The sequence below is a fragment of the Gavialis gangeticus genome, unplaced genomic scaffold (assembly GCF_001723915.1).
Source record: "Gavialis gangeticus isolate Ggan-Ray unplaced genomic scaffold, GavGan_comp1, whole genome shotgun sequence".
Classification (NCBI taxonomy): Eukaryota; Metazoa; Chordata; order Crocodylia; family Gavialidae; genus Gavialis; species Gavialis gangeticus.
In genome coordinates, this window is record NW_017729033.1 from 38388936 (window position 1) to 38400910 (window position 11975).

At 43.9% G+C, this 11975-nt stretch overlaps 1 protein-coding gene and 1 long non-coding RNA gene across 12 annotated transcripts in view; both read right to left on the reverse strand.

The window, feature by feature from the left end:
- Positions 1-11975, reverse strand: part of LDB2 (LIM domain binding 2) — a 441581-nt gene that overhangs the window by 297416 nt on the left and 132190 nt on the right. The gene's annotated exons all lie outside the window — the stretch shown is intronic.
- Positions 11070-11975, reverse strand: part of LOC109303825 — an 11610-nt gene continuing 10704 nt past the window's right edge. The window contains exon 3 of the long non-coding RNA XR_002099236.1: positions 11070-11161. This is a non-coding gene — a long non-coding RNA (uncharacterized LOC109303825). The remainder of the gene's footprint in view (positions 11162-11975) is intronic.

An 11975-nucleotide genomic window follows, 5' to 3' on the forward strand; every position in this document is an offset into this window, starting at 1 on the left:
CCCCCCCCCCCCCCGCCAAGCAGATAAGTCTGTGGGGAGGGAAGGAGGTGGGGACAGATTGAGGCAGAGGGAGAAATTATTTGGGGACACACCTTCCCAACATTGGCCGTGAAAGCGCCATCCGCGAAACTGGAAGTGCCACTGTGCACTTCTGGTTTCACTGGTTTTGCCTCTGGCTTGGTGATTAGGAGCTGAGGGACCTCCCTGCCCCAGTCAGTGATGGGCCACTGGGGAATCCCCCCAAGTCAGCGATCTGGTCCCCCCCAGACTCAAGAGGCACTAGTCACCCATGCCAGCAGGTACGTCCCACCCAACCAGGGCCCCACTCAACTTATCCCTGCTCCTGCCTCTGTGGCACTCTCCCTTACCATGGGGACCTCAATCCCATCCAGCCTCTTCCCCTCCCCCACGGACTGACCTGCTGGGCTGGGGTATGCACATGCATGCACATTGGCACTCAGCCCTCGACCCCAGCCACGGATTGGCTCCAAGAAGCTCCGAGAGCTACTGGTGGATCGACATCCACTGGTTGGTGACCACTGGGCTAACCCATTCCTGATCTTAGTTCACATCCTGATCTTAGATTACATCAACTATTTTCTGCCCAATCTAATCTCTCTGAATGGTTAAATGGATCAGCACTTAGATCAACCTGATTAGGAATAGGTTGATTTAAGTGCAGTATCTGTACATACCCTGATAGTTTATATGGTAGGACCCATAAGTGAACTATCTGCCTATCTGCATTATAAGAAGGTAGGGTACATGTTCAAACTTCCTATTAAAGGTCTCTAGAAAGTCCATCACTAAAAGGCAAACTTTTTAGAACCCAAAAATATTATTTTTATTATGAACAGTTGATTATCCAAAATCTTTTGGAATTTGAATGAGGGGAAAAATATGGTAGTGTAAGAGTGATGCTGTAGTGGCAAAAATTATGTGAGGTTAGGATTTCTTAGGATGCTATCTTATATTGGACCAACCCTGTAATTGGGATAAAGTTAGACAAGCTTTCAAATGCAAGGAAGAATGTTTAACTTTATCCCAACTACATAGTTGGTACTATAAAAAAAATCTTATCCTAAGAAAAAAAAATACAGTCCATACCCTGAAAAGCTCCCTAGCTAAAAGAAAGATAGAGAAGACAGCACACATTGGAAAACAGAGGTGGGAATAACAGTGTTTTTGTATGTTTGTTTTAATTATTAACTTCACATTTTCATTTCAAAGAAAAGGGAGAATTTATGTATGACAAGAAATGCTTCTTTTCAAAAGTGGTCCTACTGAGCAAACTAAGTACAGCTTTCTTTAAAACAGGATATCTTATCTTGTCATCCTCATTTAAAGTAAAGAGGCATCAGTAGTAATAATGAGAATGCAGTTTGCTGAACAGTTCCTTCACAGAAGCCAGCTATTACATATTGTAACAAATTAAGAACTCTGAAAAGTCTATGCAAGTCCCCAGAGAAATGCTATTTAATAAAGCAAACACCGATATTGGATGTGACAGAATTCCATTTGCTATAGAATCCCATCCAACAGAGTTTGTCTGCCACTGAAGCAATTAGAGAAAGCTGTGATTTAATGATTATGCTAAAACCCTAGACAAACAAAGCTCTCACCTACCAAGTGGCCACTTATCAGTATCACTACCACAAAAATTTATAAACCTCCTTGTAAGACTGCATTTGTTGTCACTCAACTGGTGGCAACATGAGCAATTATTTACTAACAATGTCTAGTTACCAGCAGCCTTACTGCTAAAATATGAAAAATGCATAAATCTAAGTTTAAACAAAGCAGGCAAGGCCAAGTGTGAGCTACATAATGTCAGGAAAATCACCTAATAAGGTCATCCTTGCTTCTGAGACCCAAGATGATCCAATGGAAAGATCAGAACAAGTCAGAGTTTAGTCTTCTTTAAAAATAATTCTTTATGTGGTATCAGATAATCCACTGGGGCCTCACCTCTGAGTCCATAAACATCTAATGAAATTTTAAACATCAGTTCATCACAGCAGTAGCCTCCTATAAGCTGCAAATCTTCTGCTTCAGACTGTGTAGTTCTGTTACATCAGCAGTAAAGCCAATTCACTTGAGATTTCTTGACTTTTGATGGATTGTATTTAGCTATCCCTATTTTCTAACATTTTGAAAATTCCTTTACACATAGCTGAGGGACGTTAAGCACTGGAGACACTACTAGAAAACATGAATGATTATTCGGGAAGTCTCTCTATGTATAGTTCTGTTTGATTTGGAGAACTCTCAATGTTTCTCTGCATAAGACTACAGACTTCTTTTGGAATATGGGACTATTGCTTCTTTGTTGTCTGTTTATCTCCTCAAATTCCAAAGGTTGGTAATATAGGTTTTATAATAAAGAATAATTTACCTGACTGCACCCATCCAAGTAGAAGCAAACATGGCTAAAGCCTAAAGAAAATCAGTTTTCTCCAAGTTCTTTGCAGGATGCTGGTATCTAGACCAATGGAATTTCCCCACAGGCAGAGCAGAGATACCATGTACAGCTCTAACCATAGATGTTGAGCAGATGGGGAGGGGATTTGGACACAGGAAAGTTGGACAGGAAAGGAGAAAAGAAGGTCACGCATTAATAGCTGAAGGGCCCTGTTTAACTAAAGGATCAGGCAAGGAAGAAGGAAACTGGCTACACAGGAGAGAAATTCTACAGTTTGGAGGACATACCATACACAGAAGAGAGGGTCCCAAATTCCTTAGAGCTCTGACCTAAGTCTAAAGAACACGCAGAAATGGTGGAGAACACGCAGAGGGAACTGAGGCAGTGGACCACACATAGGCGTGTTTATCATTTTATCTACTGAAGTATACTTCCTATGCTAGCTAAAGAGCAATTGTGTTTATGGACTCTTACAATATCTGTATCTGTTTGTAACTATTGCTAATGAAAAGGAATCCAGGGCAGTAACAAAGATCAGGTAAGGAATGCAGGTCTGGAAGCAAAAAGAGCAACAGATCAGGCAGAGGAAGGAGATTAGATTGGTACTCAGGCTAATTTGTGGCCTGCCAAAAAGGTTGGCTCCTACAGCTTACATTTAATGCAGTGGGTCTTCACTGTGAAGATCTTTTGAGTATGTCTACATCAACAGATAAAAAGACTGGACAAACCATCAAGACAGAGTCCTCCCCATTCGTACCTACACTGTGTATGCCCAGCCTTGCAAATCTGCACAGTAGAAGGCTTGGCATGATCCAGCATGCTGTTCATGCTCTCTGAGAAAATAATGCATTATCCTCCTGTGACACCCCCTGATGATAATCCTGCCCAACTCCAGTTCCTTGGTATGGCTCATTGGTGTCTTCTCTGACACTCCTTGATGTCCATATTATCATAGAACCATAGGAAATTAGGGTTGGACAGGACCTCAGGAGTTCATCTAACCCAACCCCCTGCCCAAAGCAGGACCATCCCCAACTAGATCATCCCAGCCAAAGCTTTGTCTAGCTGGGTCTTAAAAACCTCCAAAGATGGAGATTCTACCACCTCTCTGGGTAACCTGTTCCAGTATTTTACTACCCTCCTAGTGAGAAAATTCTTCCTAATATTTAACCTAAACTTCCCTTGCTGCAACTTGAGACCATATACATATATATTATATTATATTACATTGGAGGGAAGTCCCTGACTCCCCAAAGCCTGGAGTGATTCTACTGGTGTGGCATTTAGCTGGACTCTTGATCCCATGTGTCCCTCTGTGGGGATCTGACCCCTCCAAAAAACAGCTCTCTGACCCTGGGTCCAACTGGCTGTAATCATGGCCTTGCAGATCCCAGTTGCTTCAAGGGCAATAACTGGCCTTCAGCTGCCCCTTAGCCACAGCCACACCTTGTGGATTTCACTCAGTCATTCACCAGACCCTCCAGCCCTACACTGTATTCAACCTGGGTCGCTTACCCACACCAGGCTGCTGTCTCCAGCCTACAGTTACTCAGCGTTGGCCCACACAGCCTGCCAGGCCCCAAACCTATGCAAGGCCTTATGTTGGCCTCAGCCTCTCTCAGTTTCAGCCCCAGAGGTCCCTGACCAATGCTAGGATGTTGCCTGCAACCTATAACCACTTGGCTTTGGCTCACATAGCCCACTAGATCCTGGACCTATGCAAGCTTCTATTTTGGCCTCAACCTCTTTCTTGGCTTCTGCCAGTTTTGAGCCTCAGCCCCTTGGTACTCTAAACGTGAAGTGTCCCTGAGGTACCCCATCCCCCTCAATGGCCTCCATACCACCCCAAAAGCCACAACCCAGCCCTCCAGTCTCACTCCAACTGAAGTCTCAAGTTTGTCCTCCTTTAGGCTTTTCTCACTGTCAGCTGTTCCTCAGCATTTCCCTTCCGACTTCTGTCCCCACCCCCAGACTTGCCTTTGGCTGAGGCTTCTCTCCACTTCTACCCACCCCGCCTGAGTCTCACTTGATGCAGGTACCAATCCCGTAGCCTCAGCTTTTCCCTGGGCTACCCACAAAACCTCCTACCGCAGATTTATGGGAGCCCCTGCCTCTGCAGCGGCCAGGGTCAGACTGCCTCTTCAGCACTGGAAGCAGGCTTCTATAGCCCTTCGCTCCTTCTCCATCTAGTCACCGACCCCCTGCTCCCTTTGCAACTGGGTTTAGATGCCACTCACCATCTATTACCAGGCTTCCTACTCTGTGGCCTGTTTGCCCCTGTAGTTCTGTCTCTTAGCACTAACTGCAACCGTCTCCTACTGGTCTCGTCACTGGTTTGATTATAGTCCGTCAGCCTTCCCTTCAGACTGTGTTTTTCCCTCTTCTGAAGGCACTATCCAATCAGCTGCAGTCCTATTCACAGTAAACAGGAGCTAGCCCTGTTACATCTCTTTCAAACATGCCTCTGTTTCCTGATCCCTAACTGAGCCTCCCAACAGCCTTTTCCACAAGTCTGTGCACAATATCTCTTTCCCCCAGTTCTTTTCTTTAAAGCTAGTCCCAGCAGTCTGGCAATGTCTATTGGACTTAGATCAGATGCTGTCCTACAATCATACAGTGAGGTCTCCTTGGTCTCCAGAATGAATATGCACCGTTAGTAATCTCCACAGTATACATGGTCTGAAAACAATTAGAAGCCCATCAGAGACTGCTAGGTCTGTGCAAACCACATTGCCCATTTAGTGGGATATCAGCAAGGACAAATACATCTATTGAGGACTACATATTCAGTGTGTTAGGCAGGCAGGCATTCTTTCAAACTTTAAAGAGGATTCTAATTTTGTAAGGTTCAGCATTTAGATGGACTGTCTTGAACTGACTAATACTCCTCTTGAACAAATTCACCCCATGCACTAGTCTCCAGTAACATATCTGCCATTTTTATGGATATACAGAACAGGCAGAGAATCAGGAAACTGCCTCACTTTGCACTGATAATGCTCCTGAACCCTGATCTGGAGCAAACACTAGCAGGATTAAGCTGTCAGTCCTGCCTTCATGCCAGTTCATCCCTTTGGCTCTACCAAGTCTTCAAGCATACTAATTAGTACCAGCTGAGGTGGTAATAGGTACCTTCCCATTGGGAAATACATAAAAAACAAAAGAAGGCATTAAATTTTCTCAAAGTGAGTTACCTTAAACACTTTGCCCTACAATTCTTTGGGCTACCAGTGTGTATGCACAAGCTGATCCCAGTGGCAAGGGCAGGACATGAAGAAAAATGGGTGTTCTGTATGTTAAACAGAATCTAAATCATAATCAAGAATGTCATATGGAAATGTCTAACCTATTGGACTATCAGAGGCAAGACAACTACAGTATCTTGCAAACATAAAAAGAAACATGATGTTCCATTATGTTCCTATGATAATAAGCTCAGTAGTCAGGCATACTAAATGTCTCTCAAGAAATGTAAGGTGAAAAGGTGGTGCTGCATGAAGTAACCATCTCTCTAAGAATCTGAGTTTCTTACTTGAAAGACTAAGTTTCTTTTTCACTCCCACAGAATGCCCAGTTGCCAAGTCTGCTTCTATGCTTTAACTGACTGTTTTTATACAGCTAAGGAGGTCAAAATGTGTGGCCTCAATCTTTCTGGGTTTTTGAGAAAGCAAAATTTGGAGGTAACCAAAGTAGCAAAAGCTGAGGAGACAAACAGAGATCTAATGGATTCACTCTGCCTACTGCTACACGTATTCTTAGGAGCTTCTGAAAACCTTCCTAAAAATATGACTCATAATTTTAAGAACTTTTCCTTCTCCCATGACTCTGATTTTAGGAGTTCTGACCATCATTCTGATCTGAAGTCTACTCTAACATGTGTCAGATGCTCCAGTATAAATTTTCTGTTTCATACGTTGCTGGGCTATTGATTCAATTTATCACTAGGAATATCTGACCTTCTAGGAACACACTAAACCTTTCATCCGTGTGTTAGCTTGATCTTTCTAAAATGAATTTAAAAGCAAAGATACCTTCATCCTCATACGGGTATTAAAGATCCCATGCATTTAAATAAGGTCGGGGTCTGGTATTCTCTGGTTGCAGAGAAAAACATGAAAATGACCCCAGTAGAAGTTAAGAAAACTGGCAAATAATTAAGATTAATCCTCAATCTTATATTTTAAACCCAAACTCATGATTTTTCAGAGTCTGACTCTTGATTTTATAAATCTGAGGTTTGCACTGCTTAATACCGTTCCTTCTGACATCTTCTCCACATGACGTTGAAAAAATAGTAAATGTCTTTAAAATCCAAACACCATATTTATTCAAATACAAGATGAGGTCCCCCCAATCAGCATAGGGGGAAAGCCCCTCATCTTACATTTGCATACAAGGAAACCACATTAAATACTTTGGCCAACTGTGAAGTTGATTAAATAAAGCCAACACTGAGCATGACCATAAAGTATTTGACTCACACTAGGCAACTATACTGATAGGTTAGTGCAATCCATCTGAATAAGATATAGGGTAGTGCGCATTGGAGCACAGTCTCCCTCCGCCCTGACTCTTTTATCAAGTGAGCCACCACAATGTAGACATTTCAATTTCCTCTTCACTCCCACAGCTAAGGTGCACCTTTCTCTCCCATTTCCAATGACTCGTGTTCCTTCACCAGCTTTAAATGTCTGTCAAACACCACCAAACAGGGCTCTTAACAGTCCAGCCAGAATCCCCTGTCACCCCCTCTCGGTCTGTCACATAGGATTAGTGTGGCTCTGCCTTCCAAGAGGTGGAGCTGGTTGCTCTGCACCTCACATGAGTATACATTTTTGGAGGATCCCAGGACTCATGACAAGAACACCTGGCTTCAGTCATGAGTTGAGGGCTAATTAGCACGTGGCTTTTTTGGGAAGGGGCAGGGATATCTGGAGTACACAGACATACTGAGCAGTGATGGGCTGGTCACCATGCGGTATTTTTATACACAGTTTTTTCCCTCAATGTGCTGGAGATCTGCCGCTTCAGAGCACGGTGCTACATGCAGTTGTATAAGTAGTGAAATGCACGTCAGCATGCAGAAAATGGCAGTGGTGCACTTTTGAACTAAAGCGCCTCTGAGGTGTTTTAGTTCAAAAGCGCGCTGCCCCCATTTTCTCAGTGCTGAAATGCATTTTGCTGCTTATACAACCGTAAGCGTTGCAGCACCGAGCACAATTCAAAGCGCCTGGGGCTGCGGCACTTGCACTTGTAAAAACGCCCCATGGCTTGACATGCTGTTTACTCTGGTGGAGCCCAGCCTAACGAACTACATGGTAAATCATGAGCTTTTTGGCTTTGGACCAATACCATGCACAGTTTGTACTATATGTAAGTACACAAAAGTGCTGCTTAAAAATGTGTTTATGGAGTACTTGTGCTGAAACTTGCAACAATTTCAAAAAGGGTAAAATGCATCAATTCTGGAAGAACTAAGTTAATGGGTTCTATATGCAAATTGCTACAGGTATGTTTATTTCAAGGTCTTTTTTTCAAATTTGTTCCTCACTTCCATGTGCTCAGGACAGCAGGATCTGACAGTACAGAGGGCCTGTAGGGGGAGGAAATTGTGGGAACCGACAGAGGGCAAAGGGGCTACCTGATCCCCCAGATTTATTTCCCCTGCTATAGCAGAGGGAGGGGGGGAAATGCAAGACAACCCTTCAGTAATTAGAACCTATACCTAGAAAATTATATCTAACATATAAATTTTCCATAGATAGAACCTAATTATCAGTGGTCTTCTAATCAATGTTATCTTATATTCAAGTAAAGAAGGTAGATCCATTTGGAATAATGTTGCTTAAAATTGCCAACTACATACCAGGAATGTCTGAGGCACAGCCAACCTGCTTATGACAAACTGGAAGGATGGTATTTAGTATTCTATCTTACTTGTCTTCAACTAATACAGCTGCAGATATCTAAAAAGCTTAAATCTTTTTTTCCTCCCAATATCATCTATCACTTATCCAGAAATTAATTAAAATTGTGTTCTTATATGTTCAACGATGTAAGCGGTGGTCTTTAGCTATTTATATCTGCACAGGAAAAGATCAGCTTATTTTGAGTAATTCATCAAACACTGACCACTTTTAAGAGTAGAAAGCTGGCTGGTTCCCCTTCCTTCATGCTTTGATAGAAAAGTCCACAGACATGTAATACAAACTGACAGCATTTTATGACTGACCTCCTGATACCTACTGGTGCATAAACAAGCAGTTGTTAAAACTTATCTTTGGGGCCCAGGGTTATCCCCTCCTGACTAGGAGGCTGCCAATGAGTAAATAAAGAAGCTAAAAATAGATTTCCAAAATAACGTGTACTGGTTAGTTGTTTCCACAACTAAAACATTATGCAAGTCTGCCACAGAAAATCCCTAAACATGGAAGTTTAGAGACATTTCACAGCTTTATTTCCTAATTTTCTAGGTGTTATGAATTGCATATGAAACACAAAGGTTGTCGTTGAGTTCCTTCAAATAAATACACACATTAATTTCCTCAGCTTCTAAGAAAAACATGGTTTCCTCTTTCTGAAATGGAAAGAAACTCCTCTGTATGCCACTGCTACAATACCTACAAAAACAAAGGAAGAGTAAGCATTGTGAAAACCAATGGAGGCCAATCTTCTTGGCAGGCATGCCATGAATTAACCCTGTACATTCCCTGAGCGCCTTCCTCTGCCCTGTCTGCTGCTCTGCTTTCTGCTCCCACTCTATGCTCCCACCCCAATCACCTCCTGCTCTGCGATTTACTTCCTGCCTTGCATTCCATCTGATTTCCTGCTTCCTACTCCATCTGCTGTGCTGCTTATACCCTCCCTGATCTGCTATAAGCCACACAGAGTGCCCATGCAACTTGTGGCAAGCCTGCCACAGGTTGGCCACCCCAGGTGAAAACAATGCAACTAATGTAAAGACCTATAGAAATCTGCAAAGTACATGCATTCCATTTCACTGTACTGGTGAAACCCTTCATGTTGTTCAGTGGTCTCAAGCTTACGGGCTCCGGGCCAGATATGGCCCATGGAGGCCTATTATCTGGCTTGCGGGTCTCAGACAGCACAGGCTGGATACAGCACTGCGGATGTTGCATGTGGCACAAGGAGTTAGTCCAGGGCAAGTGCTGCATGCAGGTCCAATCCAAACCAGCCCTAGAGCCAGCATGCAGGGGGATCAGCCAGAGCCTGCACACAGGGACAGTTTAGCAGGGCAATGTACCCTACATCAGTCCCTTGTGCTCAATGCAGTATGTGCAGCTGGTTCAGCCCTGCACACTGCAACGTGCCAGCTCTGCTCTGGAATTCACTCTGCACATGGTACACAAAATCAGCATGGGACAAATGCTGCCTCGGATGGCCACCTAAACTAGTCCTGTGTGCTGGCTGTAGCACAAACAGACAGCTTGGGGTCAGATCAGCCCCAGAGCCAGCACATGGGGCTGGTCTGATGAGGCACCCGATACAGCATGTGCCCCACACTTACCTTGTGCAATGTGCAGAGTGAGCCCTGGAGTGGGACTACCAAGTGGTGCAGCAGCATGCAGGGCTGGACCCGCCACACACTGTACATGGTGCAGGGAGTTGGTACAGGGCATATGCTACATGTGGTGCCCGGCTGGATCAAGCCCCGCGTGTTGGCTCTGGCATGGCCCAATTCAGCCCACGTACCGATCCAGTGACCGACTGAGTTTTATACCCCGATGTAGCTGCTCCTTGTACAATACCCTATGAAATAGCTGGTTCAATAATCTTTAAAAAGTCTGCTAAATTACAAAGCAGGTTTCATTTAATCTATTTATGAAGATTTGGGCAACCAAATTTTGTTCATGTTTATAAACAGTAGATGTGGCCTGTAGCCAAAATAATTAATTCACAAAACAAAATGTGCGTTGGGTTAAAATGAAACTTGTTTCAAGTAAAGCCAAAAACAGTTTTTAGAAGTAAGTCTGTATAATTAGGGTACCTATACACATGCTAGAGGTCTGCTCCAATGTGCTAACTAGCACACATTGGAGCAGACTCGATTAATCAGGTCTGCTGGAGCATGCTGATTATAGCACACTCTGCATCATGTCTATTCAGCATCCCCACACTTCAAAATGGCAGTGGGGGCAGTTTAGTTAAAGCACAGGAGCCACTCTAGTTAAAGTACCACTCCCCTCCACCCAAGAGCATGTGCATAGACAGTCTTAGTGAATATGAAAAATCCCAAGATAATATACTAATGCTATCAGATGCGGTGCCACATGATGGAATATTCATGTATCTTTCACATTTATACACAAACAATGGCCAAATACAAAGCAACATTTGCTATACAGACAGTTCATTGTCATTCCGTGATCAGAGGTATAATAATTACTGAAACTAGGGGTGTGCTGATAAAGATCTTCTTGGCTGATACCAATAACCAATGATTAACCAAGCATATTGGCCAATGCTGATCCAATAATGGATATTTAGTAACAGTGCAAGGCATTTTAAACTACTGCCATAAACCTTTTTGTTTGTTTGTTTGCAGGGTTGTTGATTGTTGCATTCCTTCACACATTTTCCCCCCTCCCTCCCCCCCACCCTGCTGCCTATCTCTAGCCATTGTCTTCCAAACTTCCAATCATTTGTATTTTCATAGACTTCTTTCTTACTTTAGCTTCTTTTCTGCCTTGGAGAACACATAGCAGCAGTCTCCCAGTGCTTGAAGAAGGGTCTTTGTGCTCGACAGCTTGCAAATAACTTTTTTTTCTAACTATTAAATTAGCCTAATAGAAGATATCACATCTACCCAAAGAACTTTGCCTGCCTTTCATTCGTTTTACATTTATAATACACACATGCCTCCTGCCTGCTCTGGCCCTCGATGAGAAAGGCAGTGACTGCCTTACTCCTATACGTCGCTCCCTCACTCACAGCTCTTAACCACAGCCCCACTCCCCACAGATGCTTCTGCGGACAGCAGTCTCAGGTGTATTTAGAGCCCCAGAACATGCTGCTGCTTCAGAGCCAGCAGGCCCCACACAGCCAAGCTCTGGCAGCTGCCAAGGAGAAACCACTTTTGCAAAAGTGCCCAGGGCCTGATGAAGTGGACTGTCCCTCGCACAGCACCTAACCCTGCCAGCACACAGCCCAAGATCTCTGCGGCAGCCCCAGCGGTCAGGCCCCTGCTGCACACATGGTGTTGCCATGGCAGTTGCAGCAGCAGCAACCAGTAATTGTCCCTTTGTTGCTGAGTGCAGTGCCCTGTGCTTGCTCCCTGGTGCCCCCTACCCTTCCTGCTTCTCACTGGGACCTCTAGTCTGCCATGCACTCAGACCAGTGGTGGGGTGCGAGGACTGGACTATGCTCACCAGGGTGCTCCAAAAAAGCCGATAGCCGATAATGTAATTTCTCTTAACAGTGCCGATCCAACAGCCCACCGATATATCAATGTGTCCTTAACTACAACCATTTCTAAATCTAAAAATTATGATCGAGAAAGGGAGGAAAGTGGATCCAGCTAACTATAGGCCCA